The sequence below is a fragment of the Lithobates pipiens genome, unplaced genomic scaffold (assembly GCF_037356315.1).
Source record: "Lithobates pipiens isolate NorthernLeopardFrog02 unplaced genomic scaffold, aLitPip1_a1.2 Scaffold_25, whole genome shotgun sequence".
Taxonomy (NCBI): Eukaryota; Metazoa; Chordata; class Amphibia; order Anura; family Ranidae; genus Lithobates; species Lithobates pipiens.
Genome location: NW_027507787.1, coordinates 105125293 through 105151552, shown reverse-complemented (window position 1 = coordinate 105151552; position 26260 = coordinate 105125293). Strand labels below are relative to the sequence as shown.

At 45.3% G+C, this 26260-nt stretch overlaps 2 pseudogenes; both read left to right on the top strand.

Moving 5' to 3' along the window:
• The first annotated feature begins 22529 nt into the window (after positions 1–22529).
• LOC143932130 (5S ribosomal RNA) lies at positions 22530–22648 on the top strand (annotated as a pseudogene).
• Positions 22649–22744: 96 nt separating this feature from the next.
• LOC143931810 (5S ribosomal RNA) lies at positions 22745–22863 on the top strand (annotated as a pseudogene).
• The last annotated feature ends 3397 nt before the right edge of the window (positions 22864–26260 follow it).

Below are 26260 nucleotides of genomic sequence, written 5' to 3'. Positions count from 1 at the left end.
AGGCAGTACACTGGGACTTTTGGAGATCTCTGGTCTAGAACAACCACATTTCATTACTTTTTCAGAGAAGAGTTAAAAGGTACTCCTTACTTGGTTGGAGATTTCACTTCATTTAATCTTCTGGAGGCGCAACAATGAGTGTACAATTCCTTTTTTATAAAGGGGTGAAAATCCAAAAGTCTCCATGAGAAAATTGTAGCTGCATTACTGCATCCAATTTTTGGGGATTGTGAACCAAGCAGTACTCCTTGGGCTGCCTGAAAGCTTCATAACAGTACTCGCTTGTTCTTCACAAGGCAGTATCACAACAGTACTCGCTTGTTCTTCACAAAGCAGTTTAGCAGCATACACGCGATTCCAGGAGCAAGAGTGAGCACATTGAGGCTGGAGTGAAATGCATGCAAAGAGTAATGGCCGCTCAGCCAATACAAACATGTCAGGCCAACAGCAACTGATCATGTTTTCATGTAGTCACACACCAAGGGGTGACGTGTGTTTAAGGGCGGATGTATGATTTTGGACAAAGCTGACTGCATCCAGGTTTCAACATTGAATCTTAAGAGCAGGCAACAAAGTGCTAGCTAGGCTTTATATTACTAAAATAGTATACGTTTTCCCCAAATGTGAAAAATGGACAGCATTGAATGGCTGCAGGGACATGTGACCTAGCATGTTTACACTATACATTTTACTATTTGGTTAGGGAACATGCATGTATCTTTGGGCTTCCATTGATACCTGAATATTGTTTGGGAGAATAAATTGCTTGTCTGGTATGGACTATGCAAAGTGACAGGCTGAGGCTGACCATACAGTGTACAATCTATTTGAACCCTTTCACTGTCCGGTCCATATGTCGTACAGACCTGACAGAAGGGGTTATCGCACACAATCCAGTGGCTGCAGCAGCCAGTGTATTTGGCTCCTGCCAGTGAGGGGAGAGCGGGACCAAGCAACACTGTCAATGTACTGTATGAAAATGATGCAGTTGGGCAATAAAAAGGAATGGCAAGAATCAACCATCCAAGAGATGTGCCACTGAGCAGCTTTAATGCTAATATTTGGTGAATTTAAAGTTGGTGAATTTAAAGTTGGGACAAAACACAAGATGTACAAAGCCCCATCGTTTTCCAGCACTGCCATAACCATCTTAGGCATGGAGTTCACCAGATCTTCACAGGTTGCCACAGGAGACCTTGCACTTTTCTTTCTTCCGTTTGAAGATGTTTAATAGGATTTAGGTCTGGAGACATACTTTGCAAGTCCATCATCTTTACCCTCAGCTTCTTTAGCAAGGCAGTGGACATCTTGGTGGTGTTTTTGGGGCCATTGTCCTGCTGGAATACTGCCCGGCGTCACAGTACATGTTGGCATTCATGGTTCCCTCAATGAACTGTAGCTCCCCATTGCCAGAAGATATCATGCAGTCTCAAACATGACCTTCCCACCACCACGCTTGACTGTAAGCAAGACACACTCGTCTTTGTACTCCTCACCTGGTTGCCACCGCACACGCTTGACACCATGTGAACCAAATAAATGTATCTTGGTTTCAATAATCTATGTCCTTAGTCTGCTCATCTTCAGCAAACTGTTTGCGGGCTTTCTTCCAGGATGACTGCCATGCAAACCAATTTGATGCAGTGTATGGTCTGAGCAATGACCGGCTGATCTGCCCCCCCCCCCCCCCCACCCACCAATTTAACCTCTGCAGAAATCGTATGTCTATTTCCCAAAGGCATAACCTCAGGATATGACGCTGAGCATGTGCATTTCTCCAGTATTGTCGCATGAAAAGACATAATAAAATATTTACAAAAATGAGAGGGGTGTAATCCTCATTGTGGTGTGTAGCTGTATGTACATTATCTCACAAAAGTATCGTATTGTAAGGATTAAGGTATATGTTGAAACAAAATGGTTGACCTTATGTCTTTCTAAATACATATATTTTTCTATCCTTCTCTTTAAAATAAGGACTCGTCATCTATTGTCACGTACTCATCAAGAAGAGGCCGCATCAGCCCTAAAAAGCAGTCTACGCCCAGAAGATTGTCTTATCAGCTGATAACACCCGGAGAATTGTCTTTTCTTTGAAAATGTTGTTTTTTTACATTTGCTGATGTTTGCCCTTTTCTGTCTATAAAAGATGTAATAAAGAAGCCTCAGAGCCAGAGTCAGTCAGAGAAAGTCAGAGTTAACGACGGACTTCTGAGCAGAAATACTGAATAATACCTCCGTGTCTCTTTGCTTGGATAAGAACTCTAACTAACAATTGGGAAACGGTAACATAACCTGACAAATAGGTGACTTGTTGAGGTCACACCTAACATTTCTGGCGCCGCGAATAGGGACTCGCTGAAGAAACTACAAGAGGCGAACGAACATAAGGACGGAACGAAATGGTCGGGCACATCAAGAACCACAGACAAATCCTGCGCAGGTAAGAAAAGCTTTATTTTCTTATAAACTCTGTGCTTCTTAGATTTGTGCCCACCTGATCTGTCTGAATTGTTCTTCAGGTAAACACCAACCTCTGTAGTAAGCGGGTCTTGAACTTAATATTTTGGCTTATGTTACCGTTGTTTCTTGTCTGTCTACTTGTCATCTGTCTGTTGTGAATGAGATAAGCCCTGTTTGTATGGTGTGAATTGAAACATATATCATCCCAATGGGTAACGGAATGCGCCCTTAACTCGTAAGAGTACTTTGGGGGTCCGACACTTAAGTTTGATATACGCTTTTTGATTCATGAGCCTAAAAACGGGTTGAAAGTATAAGTCCTGACTGCCTCAATAAAGCAGGAATAAGAAACGAATGCTGAGAGATTCCATGGTAATGGGACGGAAATAAGGTCTCCACAAAGCCCGGAGACCTAGTCATATGTGTTTGGCCACCAAAAGGGAATGCTTGTATATGTTGTAGCTGTCAGTCTGGTCATAATATTTGTCAGTTGGCTAGCATATAAGGTAATTCGATTTCAGAAATCTCATCCAGGAGAGGTTTTTAGTATTTTGGCACCCTAGGAGGAGAAGGCAACGAGACACTTAGTAAGTGATCCAAACGCCACCTAGGCAGGACTGTCAAAATGGGCCAGACACATGGTAAACCCCAGGAGGAATCTCAGAAATGTTATGCTGTTAAAGACATAATTACAATGTTGTATGGGAAGGATAAGGCACAGGGCACAAATAGGATTCTCAAGAAATTGGGGATGGATGGAGAAAATGGATTAAGTGTAGAAGGTTGGGAAGAAATAAAGAAAGACAGACAGGGAGAGATATTGCAGAACAGATGGGTATCACAAATACAATGTTTAATTAAGGTTTCCAACAGGGCTGAAGAGGAGGGATGGAAGTATTGTCAGGAAAAGGGTGGATGGGATATGAAGGTCCGACACAAAAGTCTTCCTTCTGCTCCCGGCGATAGGGTAAATACGGGAGATACTCCACCTCCTTATAACACTACCACACCAGGTAATGAAAGACCAAAACTTTATCCTTCCTTAAGAGGAAGAGGGTGGGTATGCCGAGTATGCGGTATCCAGAACCCAGACTGGGCACAGGAATGTGTGCATTGCGGCGCTCAAAGACCAGAGCCCGTAGCTCCAGTCCATAGTCGGACTAGGGTAATACAAGTAAATAATCCAAATGCGGGTCAAGCAGGACAGCCACCTACAGTGACTCGACAAGTCGTTCTGAGGACATGGACACCTTGGTCGGCTGACACTCTTATGGCATTAATACAGAATGCTCCTGATCCCGTAGCAAAACCTGCCGCATTCTGTAGATTCGTGACACAATTACTAGACACACATGAAGCAACTTGGCAAGATGGGGAAGATATATGTAGACATAAAATGACACTAACGATGTTTAATCAATTTATGAATGAAATTGCTCCACATAGACCACAAGGGGATCCAGCGGCAGATCCACCAGGAGTACACCCCCGTCATATAGACTCTAGACCCCTGTTTATTGCTCAGTTACGAGAATTTTGCCAAGGGAAACAGCAGGAAAGGGGTTCGACAGCGCCCATAAAACAGGCCCCAGGTCAGACTGTTACAGAATTTTACCTCAACATGGAAAGCATGATGGCTGACGAAGGTCTAGATTTAGCCTTACCCGTCACCATTAGGGCTTTCAATCGACAGTTTATGGAAGGACTAGTACCCCAAATAGGTGACAAACTGAAGGCATGTACTCCCGAATGGAGAGCCATACGGGACAGAGGAACATTGTTGCAGAAAGCACAAGGCATAGAGGCTGATTTAGCAGAAACTAAACCCAGAAGGACACCGGGAGTTAACACTGTTGCCCGGGTCAATGAAGGAGGGAATTCCTCCCGTAAACCTCTTACCTGTTATTACTGCAACAAGGTGGGACATATAAAAAGAGACTGTAGGAAAAGGATAAAAGACGAACAGGAAGGAAACACGGACAGAGACACGAGGGACTACAGACAGAGGCGTACCAATGATAGGGACGATCCGACCGCATGACTTGCCCCAGTCCTAGCTGAATCAGAGAACAAAATGCTCCACATGTTGATGAAGGTGGAAGGTAAACATATTCCTTGTTTGGTTGACACAGGAGCGTCACGCAGTCTGTTGTCTGATTCAGTAGTCCCTCCACACATGACATCCCGTGACACCATACCCATAAGTGGTTATGACGGTCTTTTGTCCGATGCCCCACTGACTAAACCTTAAAAAGTAAAAATAGGGAGAATGGCTACCGCCTGACACTTGTGTATTGTTGCAATATGTAGATGACCTATTGTTATGTTGTCCGGATAACGATACTTGTTTAAAAGCCACTCTATCATTGTTACAATTCCTGGCTGAAAAAGGGTGCAAGGTGAATAGAACTAAGTTACAGGTATGTCAGAAAAAGGTTGTCTTTTTGGGCCACTGTATATCCCAGGGTACTCGACACCTCACTGAAGACCGAGTCCAGGCCATAAGACAAATGAATATCCCACGCAACTTTAAGCAACTTCGTATGTTTCTGGGAATGGTATCATATTGTAGACAATGGATACCACATGCCAGTTCTCTGATGCAGCCATTATATGATTGCTTGAAAATAGTACCCTATGTACTCACAGAAGCAGGTCATGAATCTTTTAGCACCTTAAAAAGGTTACTAATTTCGGCACCTGCGATCGGGATCCCTGACTATACCAAAACATTTCATTTGTACATTGCTGAAATCACGGGACACGCAACAGGGGTGTTGACACAACAACACATCAAACAAAGGCCGGTAGCATACTTCTCGGTGGCTCTCGATCTTGTCTCTAGAGGATCACCGTCCTGTGTACGAGCAGTCGCAGCAGTGTCAATTATCATTGACAAATCCTCAGAAATTGTCTTAGACAATCCTGTAGTGGTACATACCACACATGACATACACGCCATCTTATCACAGGTCCAACCAAAACACATATCAATGGCAAGGCAGCTGCGTCTACAATGCACTTTGCTCCTACCCCCCAATGTTACCTTTTAGCGATGCACTTCTTTTAACTTAGCACAGCTTTTACCATTACAGACAGATTTGACAGGGGGGAGTAATGATGATAATGGTGTAGATACAGCACAAGATACTCAGGATTCTGACACACTTTCATTTCATGACATAACATCTGATGAACACGATTGTTTCCAACTTATGGAACAAGAAACCACGGGGTTCCCACATGTCACAGACATACCCATTGCAAATGCAGAACACACACTGTACATAGATGGTAGTAGATTTGCCGATGACAAAGGTAAATATCACACAGGTTATGCTGTGGTAACGGACACACAGGTAATTGAGGCAAAGTCACTACCAGCACACATGTCGGCACAAGAAGCGGAACTAACCGCTCTAGAGAAAGCCCTAGAACACTTAGAGGGACAAGAAGGGAACATTTACACTGATTCCGCATACGCCTACGGTGTGGCACATGATTATGGCCACATATGGAAAGCTAGAGGTTACCTTACAGCAGCAGGCACACCTGTTAAACATGGTGAAGGAATCAAAAGAGTCCTGAACAATCTTCAAAAGGTTATAAGAGTAGCCATCATGAAGATAGCGGCACACACGAGCGCAAAAACAACTGAGGCAAAAGGAAATGCATTTGCAGATTTAACTGCAAAGAAGGCAGCTCTAGGGGAAGTAAGCCCTGAGACCTTAGCCACGGTACAGGTGAGTATGCCCGAAACCACATGGCAGCAGCTAATCGAACTACAGGAACAAGCAGGGGCTATTGAGAAGGACCGTTGGGTTAAGGAGGGAGCTGCACCAGGCCTTGACAATGTATGGAGAGGAGGAGACAAAATATGTCTACCCGCTTCTCTATACCCCGCAATGGCAGCGGCTGTCCACTTACCCACTCATGTCAGCTCCAATTCTATGTATAGGATTGTAAGCCAAGGATGGCTAGCCCCTGGATTCAGTAGTACTGCAAGGAACTACTGTGCTGCATGCCAAATCTGTCTGATTAATAACCCAGGACAGAGAGTGAAAACCCCACGTAAACATCAGGTCCGGGCCCAATATCCCTTTCAGAGACTGCAGATTGACTACATACAAATGCCTAAGAGCGGCCCCTTTGAATTTGTTCTCGTGTGCATCTGCCTATTTTCAGGCTGGCCCGAAAGTTATCTTGTGAAATCAGCTACGGCAAAAGCCACCGCCAAGAAACTGATTACTGAGCTGATACCTAGGTTTGGTCTCCCAGAAACAATAGAATCAGATAGGGGGACACATTTCACGGGAGAAAATGTGATGGCAATGTTAGGGGTTCAACAAAGTTTTCATACTCCTTACCACCCACAGAGTTCAGGATCAGTAGAAAGAGTAAATGGTACAATCAAGCTGAAAATACAAAAAGCTATGCAGGAGTTGAACAAACCATGGCCTGAGTGCCTAGCTTTAGCTTTGTTCTCTATTAGGTACACCCCAACAGGAAAAACAGGGTTATCCCCATATGAAATACTGTTTGGAAGTGCACCTAGATTAGGTTTATATTTTCCTCAAAGTATGCAATTACAATGTGATAGTTTAACTACGTATGTAATACAGTTGCAACAGCGTCTGACTAAAATCCACAAGAGTGTGTATTCTTCTCTTCCAGACCCTAATTCTGTCACAGGTACACACGATCTACAACCAGGAGACTATGTGTATGTAAAGAAACATACCAGAAAGACACTGGAACCAAGGTTTGAAGGTCCTTTCCAGGTGCTATTGATTACAGCAACCTCAGTGAAATTGGAAGGGAAACCTACCTGGATCCACGCTTCTCATTGTAAAAAGGAGCCAGTTGGCAAATGACAACATGTATCTTTTTATTGTTTCAGTAATTCTGGCTAATAGTTTGGTTACCTCACAGAATAAAATACACAAGGATGAAGGATTTTCTAAAAAAAATGTTATTACTGAAGTTTAAATATGCTTATGCCCAGAAGTCAGGATATGAGAAATGTTGGATTTGTAGCAAATTACACCCCAGCACAGCAAGTATACCACTGATGGCAGTTCCTATAAACTATACTGATCTTGCTAACAGTAGCATTAACATAATTAGAACAAATACCAGTGAGACAGTAATGTTTAAGTCAAATGGTCTCGCCTTTTCCCCTGCCTGGTGTTTCAACTTAGGGAACACAACGGGAGGAAATGGAGAATGCCAAGACAGCAAGTTTAATTTGTCCATTGTCCTATTAAATGGAAGCTTCTACCCCAGTAATTCCAGCACACACCAGACATTATCTGACTTCCTCACTAACATTGTGGATAATAATGTTAGGTGGTTAGTATCCAACTTATCCCTCTATGGATACACCTCTCGTTATAGAAATGATATCAGTTCAAGATCAGTAGCACTGGGAAATAATATATATATCTGTTGTGAGGATAAATGTTATACTTGGATACCTAGAAGAGCTCAGGGATGGTGCTACCTCGCAAGTTTAGTACCAGTAATGGGAGTAGTAGGTGATGAACGAGGTGATCACCTATTAGAAGCTAGCATGCATCCTAGATATCTCCTCAGGTATCGTAGTAAAAGAGAAATATTCCTGAAGAAGGACATGGCATGGGCTTGGTTCCCGTCCTGGACAGGATGGGGTATAGACTTAATGAAAAGACTAAATAACTATACAGGAATTATTAATGATGTTTTGGAGAAAAACTCTGATGACATTACTAAGTTAAATCTGGAGACCAGAGCCATCAGACAACAATTAGAATTACATGAATTAGCAATTGAAAGTATGAGTGCAGCACTGACAGGACTCTGTGAAACTACTGAGGACTATGAGTGCTGTACTTGGATACATAATACCAGTATTGAGGTACCTGATTATTATGACATCATTGCACAACACCGTACGGAAGTAAAGAATTTACAAGAGAAGGCCCGAAATATTGGTCGCGACTGGGATCCGTTTGGTGGAACTTTTAGTTTCTCAGGTTTATTCTCTTGGGTTAAGAAGGCAGCAATGACGATTATAGTGGTGCTCTTATTCGTATTTTTCTTTTATGCATGCTTTAAGTTGTTTATGTGCTTTTGCAAGAAAGCCAAGGTAAATGATGCGGAAAAGATGGAACTTTTGTGAAGATAGGTGGATTTAGTTTCTTGACATCACCCATCTGTCAGAAAAGCCACTCTTCCTGAATTTTAGATGTTGGTACTGTCCAGGGGGATGGGTGTATACCCCTCTGACAACTCGCGGTCAGGGAGAGTACTCTGGATATAGGCTGACTAGAACTTGTTCAGGTGGACCCAGGGCAAGAGGGAGGGGTGATGTCAAAGGGGGAAATGTAAGGATTAAGGTATATGTTGAAACAAAATGGTTGACCTTATGTCTTTCTAAATACATATATTTTTCTATCCTTCTCTTTAAAATAAGGACTCGTCATCTATTGTCACGTACTCATCAAGAAGAGGCCGCATCAGCCCTAAAAAGCAGTCTACGCCCAGAAGATTGTCTTATCAGCTGATAACACCCGGAGAATTGTCTTTTCTTTGAAAATGTTGTTTTTTTACATTTGCTGATGTTTGCCCTTTTCTGTCTATAAAAGATGTAATAAAGAAGCCTCAGAGCCAGAGTCAGTCAGAGAAAGTCAGAGTTAACGACGGACTTCTGAGCAGAAATACTGAATAATACCTCCGTGTCTCTTTGCTTAGATAAGAACTCTAACTAACAATTGGGAAACGGTAACATAACCTGACAAATAGGTGACTTGTTGAGGTCACACCTAACAGTATACACAATGCTGACTGGATAGATAACTTGAAATCTGGACCAACTGTTGGATAACGAAGTGCCCTCTTTGTCTTGTCTGATTAAAGGAATTACTATAAAAAAAAGCACAAAGTTACCCTCTTAACACAGGATAATTACAGGTTACAGGTCCACAGGTGCCTAACAACATCCGCTACAGTGTGAGGAGCCGCTTCTTCAGAGCGCTTTGCAAGTGCTATTTTTAGCGCCTCAGTGAGAAAGTAGCGTAAAACGCATGGATTTTTCTTGCATGCTGATGCTTCAAAGTTGGGTAAATGCAAAAGGGTCTTAAAATTCTTAAATATATACTCTAATGTGCCAAATTCTTCCATCTGCCCTGGAAACCCCTCATAATGGCCACAGCAGGTGTACAGACCTGGAAACTCAGCACAGGGATGGTGGAAAGCCTACATAATGGGCATAGCAGTTGTAAGTTGTATAGACACATCACCAGGATGGTGGAAACCCCTCATAATCACACCAGGTGTAAAGACCTGGGAAATCATCACAGGGTTGGTGCCAGCAGGTTTACAGAACTGGGAGCACAGCACAGGGATGGTGAGAACCCCTCATGAGTCTGTACACCTGTGCCCAAGCGCTCAGCACAGGGATGGTGGGAACCACTCACAACTGGCACAGCAGCCAGCAGGTGTACAAACATGGGAGCCCCTCATAATGGGGAAAAAGTTATACAGACCTGGGAACACAGCACAGGGATGGTGGGAACCATTCAGAATGGGCACAGCAGGTGTACATAACTGGGAACTCAGCACAGGGATGGTGGGAACCACTCTTAATGGGCACAGCAGCCAGCAGCAGCTGTACAGACCCAGGAGCTCAGCACAGCAATGGTGAGGACTCATCAATGTGCACATGTCTACAGATGTGGGAACTCTGCACAGGGATGGTGAGAACCCCCTCATAATGGGGCCAGCGGGTGTACAGACTCAAGAGCTCAGCAGAGGGATGGTATGTACCATTCATAATGGGCACAGCAGCCAGCAGGTGTACAGACGTGGGAACAACCAGTGTTTCGGATCCAGGAACAAAACACAGATCCCATGCCATTGTATATTGCTGGGGATACCCTTCAAAGCTAACTATTTCAAGAGATGATCACACTGAAGTAGTGACTATGTTAGAAGAAGGGCTGGCTCTATTACGGACATGTGATATCATTCCAGAATCTTCAACAGTTACCCCAGCTTCCACTGCTACACCGATAACTCCTGGCCAAACAGTTTCTCGCAAGCACAAATCTAAGAAATTAAAATACACTGGTTGAACACCCTATGCTACCACTTAACGCAACGTTTTAGTTCCCATGGCCACTTAGATGGCTAAGACATTATACTTCACCCCAAATATTGTTGGGCAGTCCTACTGCCTCAGGATTCAATTCGTAATCCCTCTTTTTACTCCTACTGTTTGGGATACAGACCTTTACCTATGTTTATTTTTGCTAGTTTTGGTTTGCTTTTACTCCTCTACTGTCTCCAGGATGGACCTCAGTACCAAGCATGTTTACTTCTTGTCATCTGCGGAACTGAACCCTCGAATATGGACTCGTGGATCTTTTATAGACGTAACCACGTCCAATACAAACGCAACTACCTATCATCCGATAGTATGGTAAAATGTTGAACATAATCTCTTTTAACACTCACGGCTTAAATCACCCTATGAAAAGAACTGCTCTATGTAAGGAAGCTCTGAAACTGCAGGCTGATATTTTATGCATCCAGGAGTCCCATCTGCTACCGCTACTGCTGATCAGTTTCAATTAAAACATCCCAGATATCCCCAAATCTTTTTTGCTTCTGCTGCACAAAAAACCAGAGGAGTTACCATCGCCATTAGAGATACTGTTTCTTTTAAAGTACTGGAGACAATCCCGGATAAGGAAGGGAGGTATTTGATCTTAATAGGAGATATAAACAACAAAACCTACACGATCGTTTGTCTCTATGCTCCAAACTCCCACCAGATGCGTTTCCTAAAACGGCTATTAAAGAGGATATCCACTGTTAAGAAAGGGGCCTTGGTGGTTTTTGGAGATTTCAATCTTACCGCCGACTATGCAATCGACACTACCACTAAGTCCAGACGCCCTTTGTCTTCCCTACAAACGCTCTTTCATTCGGAAGAGCTCTACGACGCCTGGAGGTGTCAGCACCCAGGAGAAAGGGACTTTTCATTCCACTCTGCCAGACATAATTCCTACTCTCGTATTGACATGATTTTAGTAGATAGAGTTTTGTTGCAACAGCTGTCCTCCTCTGCCATCCACGACCTCTCATGGTCTGACCACGCTTTAGTGTCAGTCACGGTGGCGGAGGGGAATGCTTATTTGGGAGATTTTGAGTGGAGGGCCAATTCTAATCTGCTCAGGGTACCCGAACATGCGACCTTCATATCAAACAAATTAAAGGAATATTTTGAAATTAATTCATCCTCAGTCTCTGACCCGTCAGTTCTGTGGTGTGCCCATAAGGCATACATAACATAAGGGGCATAATGATACAACTAAATTCGAGAATTAATAAACAAAAAACGAAACAACTAGATCTCCTATTACAAGAGATTAAATCACTTGAAATCCAGAATAAGGTCGCACCCATGGTTTCTCTGGCAGATAAATTGACCAAACTCCGTTGTGATCTTAGACGTATGCTTTTAGAACGCTATGATAAATATATCACAGCTATTAAGGTTAATCATTATGCTCTGGGCAATAGAGAAAGTAAATTACTGGCCTATATTGTAAAAGAACACAGAGCCTGTACCAGAATCCCTTATATTAAATGCTCTGTGGGCAACGGCAGGATCATTGATCCTAAGGGTATTGCTGATGCCTTCGCTAATTATTATTCTACCCTGTACAACCTCCAGCAGGATGGAAACGCCTATCAACCCTCAGGGCCCGTTCACACTACCGCGACACGACTTGCGCGCGACTTCGACGCGACCTTCGACGCGACCTTCGACGCGACTTCGACGCGACTTAGCGCGACTTAGCGCGACTTCGACGCGACTTAGCGCGACTTAGCGCGACTTACAAGTCGCCTCAAGCACAGGCGACTTTGCCTGTGGCCAATCAGCGCTACTCAGCTCTTGTGACATCATTGTTGTTCCTGTCGCTTCCTGCTTCCTGTCATGTGTCTTGTCCTGTCACCACAATGTTGTCATTGCCTTATTTGATGACAGCTGTAGTAACTGCTGGTGTGGCAGTGTTAATGGAAGAGGAGGAAGAGAGGAAGCGAAGGATGAGGATGAGAAGACGACGCCGCTACTGGATCCATCCAATTATTGCAAGTAGAAACAGTAGAGGCCAATTTTGGACCATCTATGAAAATGTGCGTGTTTTTGAGGACAAGTTTCACAACTATACCCGGATGTCAATTGCAAGGCAAGTACATATGCTAATAGACTATTTTGTCCCATTTAATTTTTTTTTTTTGAAAGATATATTTTGTAGCATTTAACGTAGAGAATAAAATGGCGAAGATTGATATTTAGCAGAATTGTTTGTCATCTACCTATGCTAAACATCAACTGGGGTGATCGGCAAGCTTGCATGTATCACATTAAAGCGGTGCACTGGCTGGAAGGTGAAAAAAGTCCTGCTAGCCGCATCTTTGGAGCAGTGAAGGAGCAGTGTATTCACCACTCCTAACCGCTCCTACCCATCAAAATCAATGGGACAGGGCCGCACAACCGCTGGCAAAGCGCCTCTGCATCGGCGCTTTTAACCCATTTTCGGGCGCTAGTGGGTGTTAAAACCACCCCGCAAGTGCCCCCAGACCACCGCTAAAACGACTGTAAAACGCCGCTAAAAATAGCAGCCTTTTACCGCCGACGGCTGCACCAGCCCAGTGTGAAAGGGGTCCTAGAGGCATCAGATTTGCATATGTTATTACATCGGTAATAGTGTAGCTACAAATGTCAGATATTTCTCATGTAGAATATAGCAAATTACATTTTTTATTCATTTTACAGTTTTGATGAATTGCTTCGTCTAGTTTACAACCATCTGGAGCGACAGAACACCTCATATAGGAGGAGCATCTCACCTACTGAAAGATTGATTATTACGCTCAGGTAAACTATCTATTTTTTTGATGCACATTACCATTATCACATTGTTATTATATGTGCAACAATCTAGCCTGAGCTCATTTGTCTTGGCTTCTCCTACGGGTCATATGAGTGCAATTATTTTGCAATCCTGTGCCCCTTTTCAGTGCAGAGTGAGCAGAAGTCCACTTTGTGCAAATATCACGAAGATTAGTTGAGACTGCGCATCATCCTTCATTTGCCAGCAGCTGGCTGGACTGATGACAGTGTCAGCCTCTCAGCAAGCTGCTATCCACCCCTCCACATTGAGCGTGGGGGAGCAGAGCAGCTGAGAGACAGCACCTCCCATCTTGGGGAGAGGACAGAACAGAGACATAGACGATGTATGTTGACTCAGTTCTGTGTGAAGAAACAGCAGTGGACAGATGCATCATTGCTGCGATGTTGCATCCACCTAGGTACTTCTTCCAAAGAAACATATTGTTGAAGAAATATTGCAAAATTTATCACACCAACATCCTTTTTTTTTGAAAAAAACTTTAATTATTAGAACAATATATAACCATATATCAACAAAACAGAATATATTTTTATTTTTAAAATCTTACAGGTTATGGTAAACTGGCTCATATGGTGAGGAGCTGGTGGAAGGCCTTGGGGATGGTGTTGGTGGAACATTAGCTGAAGTTGCTGATGTCAGTGGGGATGGAGAGGGATAGGGTATAGGTGGATGGGCAGGATTAAGGGCATTTCCATACTCATCGGAGTAGGGACGGAAGTGAGGGGGATAGTAGGGATGGGTTCTGGGTGGTGGTGGGGTTGAGTATGTATAGTAGGGTCCGGATGGTGGTGGCGGTCCAAACATGGAAGCGGATGGAATAGGATCATTTCTAATGCTCGCTTCCATGAGATCCATCACTGCCTTCTTTACGTCATTTTTCCTCTCCTGCGGAACTCTTTTTAGCATTCCGGCGACCATGAGTCCAAAACCATGGTCTTCAGAATGCAGCTCATCCAATTTTTGGTTCATACGATCAACCATTTCGGAAAATCGCTCTATGTTTTGAGAGTTACTTCCCCTCGCTGGTCTACTTCGTTGTTGACGGAGTCGGATAGGCTGAGCCGGCTGCTGACTATTGGAAGCCTCTCCCTGGTTGCGGTCTGGTTCTTCACCTTGCTGTTCTTCCAGCAGCAAAGGATGATCCAAGGAAAGCGACAACGAGCCTTCCACTTCTTGAGATGCTGCCTCCTGTGCTGCATCCTGCCGTTCACCAGCAACTTCCCAACTGGATTGTGTTCTGCAATAAACATATAAAAGAACAGTTACCCCCTTCTTAGTAGAATTGTATAGTATCACTTTACAACTATGTAAGATGTTATCTTACTCTCTCAGCTCCAGGAAAGGCCGCAGAAACTCTAGTTCGTCTGCGTGCACATAGGGGACGATACGCTTTCCTCCAGACCCACTCCTGGCCTCATTCAATTTGCGAATGTAGCGACTAAAGCAGTCGCGCAAACCCTTCCACCGGATTTGTAATATTGATACTGCAAAACATAAATAGGAACATAAAATGGTTTATGTCTTTTGTCTTTCAGATACCTGGCAACCGGTCATTCCCTAGTTAGTCTACATTATGAGTTCATGTTGGGCAGATCAACGATCAGCTACATTATCCAAGACACCTGCCAAGTCATATGGGATGTGCTTAACAGCATGGTTATGAAGCGGCCTACACAAGATAATTGGCGTGATATAGCACAAATATTTTGGCGTCAGTGCAATTTCCCAAATTGCCTTGGAGCTATAGATGGGAAGCATGTGCGTGTCGTTAAGCCTGTTGGTAGTGGAAGTATGTTCTACAATTACAAAAAATATTGTTCTTTTGTACTTCTTGCTGTTGTCGATGCAAACTACTGCTTCACCTATATCGATATAGGATCCTACGGAAGTAGCTGTGATTCGCGTATTTTTGCAAATTCCTCATTTGGTGAAAGGCTACGATCTAATCAGCTAGATATTCCTGAGAACTGTCCTCTTCCGGGCACAACTGAACCCCCAATACCCTATGTGTTTGTCGCAGATGAGGCTTTTGCATTGTCGCAACACCTAATGAGGCCTTACTCCAATAGAAATCTGACAACCCCCAAGAAAGTCTTTAATTACCGGCTGACAAGGGCAAGAAGGATGGTTGAGTGCACGTTTGGAATTCTTGCCAATAAATGGCGTTTGTTACATACGCCTATTGCATTAAACATTGAAAATGCAATTACTGCTGTCAAAGCAGCTTGCGTGCTGCACAATTTTGTACGGGTACGTGACGGGTACCGTTTTGAGGATTCCCTTATGCATGACTTGGAAAGTGCACATATCACTGCTGCAAGGGGATCCTGCGATGGTGCCACTGTTCGTGCAAAGTTTGCATCATACTTTATTTCACCGGCCGGTGACTTAGAATGGCAATTGGATGCCATTTCCTAACTGCATTGCTCACTGCTTTACATCTAGAATTTGCTAATGTGTTATTACGGTTATAATGTTATGTAATCTTTATTTCATGTAATAAAAATGATATGTTGGTTATTTTTTTTTCTATAATGTAATAATAAAAGAATCATTCAGTGACGTGGCAGGTGACGTGGCAGGTGACGTGGCAGGTGACGTGGCAGGTGACGTGGCAAGTGACGTGGCAGGTGACGTGGCAGGTGACGTGCCAAGTGACGTGGCAGGTGACGTGGCAGGTGACGTGGCAAGTGACGTGGCAGGTGACGTGGCAGGTGACGTGGCAAGTGACGTGGCAGGTGACGTGGCAGGTGACGTGGCAAGTGACGTGGCAAGTGACGTGGCAGGTGACGTGGCAGGTGACGTGGCAGGTGACGTGGCAGGTGACGTGGCAGAACACATGCATAATAAATAACACCATGAATTTAATAAAAAGGTTAAACTTACATTTGTCACTACGATCGGTCGGCAGCATTGTTTCCCAATCTTCAATAGTTAGTCTGCATATTTCCAACCAAGCACTATCCCTCTTGGATTGATCCTTGTAGTTGGGATCTTGCTTATTATATATGCAGGGTCGCTGCCTCACATGTCTGATTAGGGACTCATTATCCACTGGCTCCCTGTGCTGCACTTCTCTGCGGCCTCGGGATGACATGTTCTCTCAATTCTTCAATCACTTCTTTTCTTCACTTCACCTCACACCTACCCACACTTCACACAGGAAGTGATCAGTGTATGGGAAGGGGGAGGGATGCCATAATTGTGTTCTTCTTCCTGTTAAGTCGCTTGCTTACAGACGGTGATCCGACTTGTAGGCGACTTGTATTGAAATCTATGGGTACAAGTCGCCTATAAGTCGCCTTGAAGTAGTACAGGAACCTTTTTGGAAGTCGCTCCGACTTGAGTAGCGGTCATTAAGACGGCTCTCATTCACTTTAATGGAATTACTAATGTCAAGCGACTTGGGGCGACTTGCGGTCTGACAAGTCGCGTCCCAAGTCGCGGTAGTGTGAACGGGCACTCAGAATCAGACATACAAGGTTTTTTGGAGGAGATAGCTCTCCCGGCCCTTTCCCGGGAACAACTACAATCTTTAAATGCACCAACCTCACCACTAGAAATACAGAAAGCAATCCACTCTCAACCGATTGGCAAATCCCCAGGCCCAGATGGGCTACCCAATGATTATTACAAAACATTCGCCTCCACTCTTGTGTCTCCTCTAAAAGATACATTTACTCATGCAATACAGACTTTTTTGTTCCCCCCCTGAAATGCTTAAAGGATACATTGTCACTATACCCAAACCGGGGAAAAGCCCTGATGAACCCACCAATTTCCGTCCGATTTCTCTTTTAAATACAGATGTTAAATTATACGCTAAAATAATTGCCCAGAGACTAGCCCAGTTTATTCCTATTTTGATTAATCCTGACCAATCAGGTTTCACACCTGGTAGGCAGCCATCGGACGCAACTCGCAGGGTGGTGGATATCCTCCACTGTAAAAATTCCTGTCGGACGCCTTCTCTGCTCCTATCTTTGGATGTGGAGAAGGCGTTTGACAGGATACACTGGGAATACATGGTCCATACCCTTAAAAAGTTTGGCCTTGGGGGACCTATATTGTCAGCCATATTAGCCTTATACTCCTCACCTTCCTCACAAGTATACACATCCAATACACTATCGCGATCCTTTACAATCTCCAACGGGACTAGACAGGGGTGCCCCCTCTCCCCTTTTATTTTCAATCTCCTTATGGAGCCCTTAGCGGAAAAAATTAGATCCCACCCAAATATCACAGGTTTCTCTTTCCCCAATCATACTCATAAAATAAACATATTTGCCGACGATGTTATTTTATTCCTAACCTCCCCGTCACATTCCTTAATCAATGCCCACACAGTCCTTAACGAATTTAGTAAAATCTCCTATTATAAAGTTTATTTCACCAAATCGCTAATTCTCCCTATACATGTCCCACCTGCTCTTCAAAAACGACTACAACTCCAATTCCCCTACTCATGGACTGCAGAACAAATAACTTATCTTGGCCTCCAAATTACCAAAGACCCCTCTAAATTAGCAGATACTAACTATCATGCCCTTATACAGATATTAACCTTACAAACCGTTCGACTTGCCAAATCCGAATTAACATGGTCTGGACGCCTAGCGTCTTTTAAGATGTTACTTCTTCCCCAAATCTTATACATCTTCCGCACCCTCCCAATACCCCTCAAGACCACCCATTTAAAAGCACTAGATTCCATTCTGACAAAATATATCTAACTCCAAAAAACTGAGATGTACCACAGTCATATTAGCTAAACAAAGAGGGGCAGGGGGTATAGGGTTCCCAGTCCTGCTGGACTACTAGCGTGCATCTCTGCTCACTCAACTTAGAACATGGTTCCTATGTGGAGCGGACATTCCGTGGCACAAACTAGAACAGACCCTAAGCCCCACCAGAGATCTTTCTCACCTTCTTTTACTTGATAGTTGGAGCCATGTTCCTTTACAAAACTTACCCATGACCCTCCGGGCCTCATTAAAAGCTTGGAGGGATCTATGTGGTGCCTTAACCCCGTCGGATAAACAAATAGAAATACCAATACCCCTGGTTACAATTGAAGGTGCTATTCCAAACATTAGACTTATTAATTGGACGTCCAGGGGGATTACCCAGTTAAGTGATATGTTCCATAACGACTTCCTAAAAACATTCCCACAGCTGCAAGAACAATACGGTCTTCCAAGTAGTGAACGTTACACATATGATCAGATCTCCCATCTCTTAAAACCGTTAGGGGTTCATCATTTATATATTCAAGAAGCTGCGTGGAAATTTTTCAGTCTCTGCTGCTACCCCAAAAGGATCTCCATTTTTTACACGCTTTTTCAACGTAAAACCACCTTTATTAAATCAGTGCCATTTCAGAAATGGGAGACAGAAATGCAGACCACATTCACATCTCAACAATGGCAAAAAGCCCTAAACACTGTGTATAAATCATCAAAGTGTGTGAATCACTGGGAATTGACTCAGAAAATCACGTTGAGATGGTACTTGACTCCATACCGTCTTCATACGTTTTTACCAGGTCATTCCTCTTTATGCTGGAGGGGATGTGGAGAGGTGGGTAACATTATGCACATCATGTGGACCTTTAAACATATAACTAGTTTTTGGAATGCTGTGTTTCGATTAATTTCCTCTATTACTGGGTTGATTACATATCCAGAGAATAGCTTGGCTCTATTGAACCTGGGAATTGAGGTATTTCCGCCAGATTTTCGCACGGTGGTTACACATATACTGATTGCGGCTAGATTACTTATTACTAGGAAGTGGAAAAGTGATGTTCCCAAAAACATTTCAGACATATATCCTATCATACAAACACACTACAAATGGGAAGCCTTATGGGCTATAAAATAAGGTTCCAAGAGACAGATTGATGGTAGGTGGAAATGCTGGCTGGAAAAATTTCCACAGTAGTCGTGAGATTATACAGGTAAATACTGAAGTTTGCCCAAAAGGGTGAGTCCATTACTTTCAAGAGATAAGGCAGGAAGTTATTTATGCTGTACCATAGCGGATACATACCTATAGGTCCATACTGGAGGTCCAAATTGGTAATATAATACTCTTCAGATTATATTTTGTTAGAGGATTTGTTGCCAGACCACTTAAATCCTGGTCTTGGTTTTTCTCAGTTCTATTTTTTTTTTCTATGGTCTTCTTTTTCTTTCACCTTTTCTATATATCTGCTTTCCTAACTTAGAGGCGTATATATCCTTTTACGTGTCTGCAACTGTTAAGTACTACATTAATCACCTGTAAAATTTTTGAATCAATGCTGTTGACTATTGATCGTAATGTTCTATGTGTGATATATGTATACTGTCTCAAGATTTACTGCTGATTGTTGATACTATCACGACATTCTGGAATTTTATACACCTATAACGACCTCTTGTAACAAATATGTATGGAAATGTATACTTCTGTTATGTTCTGAAAATATTTCTAATAAAAACTAAACTGAAAAAAAAAGAGGGTTGAAGGTGCCCAAAGAGATTGCCTACGGCCACATCACCCTGAAAGCGCACCATGTCATCTGATTTCGGAGACTAAGCAGTGGCGGTCCTGGTTAGTACTTGGATGGGAGACCGCCTGGGAATACCAGGTGCTCTAGGCGTCTTTTTTTTTTTTTTTTTTTTTTTACTTTGTTTTCCATGTTGGCAATCTTGGCGTTTATCAAGAGGGTTGAGGGTGCCCAAAGAGATTGTCTATGGACTCATCACCCTGAAAGCGTCTGATCTCAGAGGCTAAGCAGATTCAGGCCTTGTTAGTACCTGGATGGCAGACCGCCTGGGAATACCAGGTGCCATAGGCTTCTTTTTTTTTTTTTTTTTGCCGTTGGTTTGTTTTTTTCCCTTGTTTCCCAAGGTGACCATCTTGGCGTTAGTCAAGAGGTTGAGGGTGCCCAATGAGATGGCCTACGGCTACATCACCCTGAAAGATCCTGAACTCGGAGGCAAAGGAGGGTTGGGCCTCGTTAGTATCTGGATGATAGGTGACCATCTTGGCGTTTGTCAAAGAGGGTTGAGGATGCCCAAGAGATTGCCTATGGCCATATCACCATGAAAGCGTCCAATCTCATCTGATCTACCTGGATGGAAGACCACCTGGGAATACAAGGTTTTGTAGGTTTCCTTTTTTTGGGGGGGGGGGGGGCGCTGACTTGTTTTTTCCCTTGTTTCCCAAGGTGAATCTTGGTGTTTGTCAAGGGGGTTAAGGGTGTCCAAAAAAATTGGCTACGGCCGGGGCTGAGCCTGGTTAATACCTGGATGGCAGACCGCCTGGCAATACCAGGCCCCTGGGCTTCTTTTTTTTTGCATTTACTTGTTTTTTTCCCTGGTTTCCCAAGGTGACTATCTTGGCGTTTGTCAAGATGGTTGAGGGCGTCCAAAGAAATTTCCTATGGACACATCACCCTGAAAGGGACCAATCTCATCTAATCTCGGAGGCTAAGCAGGGTCAGGCCTGGTTGGTACCTGGATGGGAGACTGCCTGGGAATACCAGGTGGCATATGCTTCTTTTTTTATTTTTTTGGCGTTGACTTGTTATTTTCCCTTGTTTGCCAAGGTGACCATCTTGGCGCTTGTCAACAGGGTTGAGGATGCCCAAAGAGATTGCCTATGGCACGACACCCTGAAATCAACCGATCTTGTTTGATCTCAGAGGCTAAGCAGGGTCGAGCCTGGTTAGAACCTGGATGGGAGACCCCCAGGTATACCATGTGCCGTAGGTTTTTTTGTTTTGTTTTTGGCATCGACTTGTTTTTTTCCCTTGTTTCCCAAGGTGACCACCGTAGCGTTTGTCAAGAGGGCTGAGGCTGCCCAAAGAGATTGCCTATGGGCACATGACCCTGAAAGCGCCTGATCTCAAAGGCTAAGCAGGGTTGGGCCTGGTTAGTACCTGGCTGGGAAACTGCCTGGGAATACCCATTGCCACAGGCTTCTTTTTTTTTCTTTTTTTTGGCATTGACTTGTTATTTCCCTTGTTTCCCAAGGTGACCATCTTGGCATTTTGTCAAGAGGGTTGAGCATGCGCAAAGTGGTTGCCTAAGGCCACATCACCCTGAAAGCGACAAATCTCATCTTGTCTCGGAGGCTAAGCAGCATCGAGCCTGATTCATACCGAGATGGGAGACCGCCTGGGAATACCAGGTGCCGTAAATGTTTTTTTTTTTTGGTGTTGACTTGTTTTTTTCTCTTGTTTACCAAGGTGACAATCTTGGTGTTTGTCAAGAGAGTTGAGGGTGCCCAAAGCAATTGCCTATGGGCACATCACCCTGAAAGCACCCTATCTTGTCCGATCTCGGAGGTTATGCAGGGTCGGGCCTGGTTAGTACCTGGATGGGTTTTTTTCCCTTGTTTCTCAAGGTGACCATCTTGGCATTTGTCAAAAAGGGTTGAGGATACCCAAAGGGATTGCCTACAGCCATATCACCGTGAAAGCGCCCAATCTCATCTGATCTCAGAGGCTAAGCATGGTCGGGCCTAGTGACCATCTTTGCGTTTGTCAAGAGGGATGAGGGTGCCCATAGAGATTGCCCATGGGTAGGGTCGGGCCTGGTAAGTACCTGGATGGGAGACCGCCTAGGAATACAAGGTGCTGTAGGCTTCCTTTTTTTTTCATTTGGGGCGTTGACTTGTTTTTTCCCTTGTTTCCCAAAGTGCATTTTGGCATTTGTCAAGGGGGTTGAAGGTGCCCAAAAAGATTGGCTACGGCCACATCACCTTGAAAGCGCCCCATCTTGTCTCACCTCGGAGGCTAAGCAGGGGCTGAGCCTGGTTATTACCTGGATGGCCAGGTGCCGTAGGCTTATTTTTTTTTTTTGCGTTTATTTGTTTTTTTCCCTTGTTTCCCAAGGTGACTATATTGGCGTTTGTCAAGATGGTTGAGGGTGTCCGAAGAAAATGCCTATGGCCACATCACCCTGAAAGTGACTAATCTCAGAGTCTAAGCACGGTCAGGCCTGGTTAGTACCTGGATGAGAGACTGCCTGGGAATACCAGGTGCTATAGGCTTCTCTTTTTTTGGCTTTTTTTTCAAGAGGGTTCAGGGTGCCCAAAGCGATTGCTTACAGCCACATCTCCCTGAAAGCAACTGATCTCATCTGATCTCGGATGCTTAGCAGGGTTGGGCCTGGTTAGAACCTGGATGGGAGACCCCCTAGGAATACCAAGTAGTGTAGGTTTCTTTTTTTTTTGTTGTTGACTTCTTTTTTTTCCCTTGTTTACCAAGGTGACCATCTTGGGATTTTTCAAGAGGGTTGAGAGTCCACAAAGCGATTGCCTATGGCCACATCTCCCTGAAAGCAACCAATCTCATCTGATCTTGGAGGCTTAGCAGAGTTGGGCCTGGTTAAAACCTGGATGGGAGACCCCCTGGGAATACCAAGTGCTGTAGGTTTCTTTTTTTTTTTTGTTGTTGACTTGTTTTTTTTCCCTTGTTTCCCAAGGTGATCATCTTGGCGTTTGTCAAGAGGGTTGAGGGTGCCGAAAGAGATTGCCTATGGCCACATCACCCTGAAGGCGCCTGATCTTGTCTGATCCCAGAGGTTGAGCAGCATCTGGCCTGGTTAGTAACAAATGGGAGACCTCCTGGGAATACCCAGTGCCACGGGCTTCTTTTTTTCTTTTATTTTTTTGGCGTTGACTTGTTTTCTCCCTTGTCTCCCAAGGTGATTATCTTGGCATTTGTCAAGACGGTTGAGGGCGCTGAAAGAGATTGCCTACGGCCATATCACAGTGAAAGCGCCCGATCTCGTCTGATCTCGGAGGCTAAGCAGGGTCGGGCCTTGTGACTATCTTTGCATTTGTCAAGAGGGATGAGGGTGCCCAAAGAGATTGCCTATGGGCAGGGTAGGGCCTGGTTAGTACCTGAATGGGAGACCGCCTGGGAATACAAGGTGATGTAGGCTTCTTTTTTCGGAGGCTAAGCAGGCTCAGGCCTGGTTAGTACCTGGATGGGAGACTGCCTGGGAATACCAGGTAGCATAGGCTTCTTTTATTTTTTTCGGCGTTGACTTATTTTTCCTTGTTTTCCATGGTGACTATCTTGGCATTTGTGAAGGAGGTTTAGGGTGCCCAAAGAGATTGTCTATGGCCTCATCACCCTGAAAGCTCAAAATCTTGTCTTATCTTGGAGGCTAAGCAGAGACGGGCCTGATTAGCATCTGATTAGACCGCCTGGGAATACCAGGAGCTGCAGTCTTCTTCTTTTTTTTTTGCGTCGACTTGTTTTTTTCCCTTGTTTCCCAAGTTGACCATCTTGACGTTTGTCAAGAGGGTTGACGGTGTCCAAAGAGATTGCCTATGGCCACATCACCCTCAAAGCCCTAATCTCGTCTGATCTCGGAGGCTAAACAGGGTCAGGCCTGGTCAGTACCTGGATGGGAGAGCGCCTGAGAATAGCATGTGCCATAGGCACCTGCACAGGGAGACACGGGGGGAGCACACAGGGGGAAACTGGAGGAAGAACGCACACACAGGGACACACACACACAGGGACACACACACACAGGGGGACACACACACAGGGGGACACACTCACACACACAGGGGGAACCACTCACACACACACAGGGACACACTGACGCACACAGGGGGACACACACACAGGGGGTCACACTCACACACAGGGGGAGAGACACACAGGGGAAGAAACACACACTCACACACACACAGGGGGAGACACACACAGGGGGTCACACTCACACACAGGGGGAGAGACACACAGGGGAAGAAACACACACTCACACACACACAGGGGGAGACACACACACACACAGGGGAAGAAACATACACACACAGGGGGAGACACACACACAGGGGGACACACACACTCACACCACACACAGGGGGACACGCACACTCACACAGGGGAGCACACACACTCACACGGGGGGACACACAATCACATGGGGGGGACATACACTCACACGGGAACACACACACAGGGGGACACACACACACACACAGGGGGGACACACCACACAGGGGGACACACTCACACAGGGGGACACTCTCTCACACACACACACACAGGGGGAGACTCTCTCTCTCACACACACACACAGGGGGAGACACACACACACACACAAGAGGGAAGACACACACAAGGGGAGCACACACACACACACAGGGGGACACACTCTCTCAAACAGGGGGGGACACACACACGGGGACACACACACGCAGGGGGATACACTCTCACACTCTCACACACACACACACACACACAGGGGGACACGCACACTCACTCACCCAGGGGGCACACACACACAGGTGGACACACACTCACACCACATAGGGGGACACTCTCACACAGGGGGACACTCTCACACACACACACACATACAGGGACACTCACACACGGGGAGACACACACGGGAGACACACACAGGGGGACATTCACACAGGGGGACACTCTCACACACAAACACAGGGGGACACACACAGGGGGACACACACACACAGGTTGACACACACACAGGTTGACACACACAGGGGAAGACACACACACAGTGGGACACACACACAGGGGGACACACACACAGGGGGAGAGACACACACACAGGGGGAGAGACACACACACAGGGGGAGAGACACACACACACACAGGGGGACACACACACTCACACGGGGGGCACACGCAATCACATAGGGGACACACACACTCACACGGACACACACACAGGGGGACACGCACACTCCCACACACAGGGGGACACGCACACTCACTTACACAGGGGGACACACACACACAGGGGGGCACACACACACACAGATGGACACACACTCACCACACAGGGGGGACACTCTCTCACACACACACATAAGGGGACACACACACGGGGAGATGCACACACACGGGGACACTCACACACACGGGGACACACACACAGGGACACACACATAGGGGGACATACACACACACACACAGGGGGACACTCACACACACATGGGGACACTCACACAGGGGGACACACACATGGGGACACAAACACAGGGGGACACACTCACACGGGGGGCACAGGGGGACAAACACACAGGGGGACACTCACAAATGGGGGGCACTCACAGAAGGGGACACTGTGGGTTAGGGGGGATCCGGGGCCCCATGCATTCTGTTCTGCCGTCTCCCATCACTTGTGGCAGGCCCAGGCTTCACTTACCGGATGCCGATAATAACGGCGCAGCTCCCCGCCGGCCCCTCCACTCTTCTGCTGTGCCCGTCTCACATGCCGCGATCATGCCAATTACAATACTGCTAACGGTGCGCTGCTCCCCCACAGGCCCCTCCTCCCCTCCCGTCCGTCCCAGGTGCTTGTACGGTAAGCATTGTGACATCACCTTGGACGGACGGGAGGGAAGGAGGGGCGGAGGGAGCAGCGTGCCGTTAGAAGTACCGTTAGCAGTATTGTAATCGGCATGATCGCGGCATGTGATACGGCACAGCCACTTCAAGTGGCCTCTCATGTGGCCGGGCACCTAATGACCTCGGGCGGCACCCGAGTGACCGACTGGTCAGTCCGCCCCTGTCGGTGACCAAAAACAGCTGGGTGTGCTGTTTTTTTTCACTGGGGCCCATTTTTGGCCTCCAAGGATAATATTTAGCCTAGAAGGTCCGGGCTTTTTTTGGTCACTGAGGACCATTTTTGGTATTCAATGTTTGGTTGTTTGTATTGCACAGTGACCTTTCTGTAACCTTTAGCCTCCCTCTGCTGTGATTTATTACAATGTATAGTATTTAAAAAAAATCGTATTCAGTTTGTTAGATCTTTTTTAGATCAGGTTAGATCAAC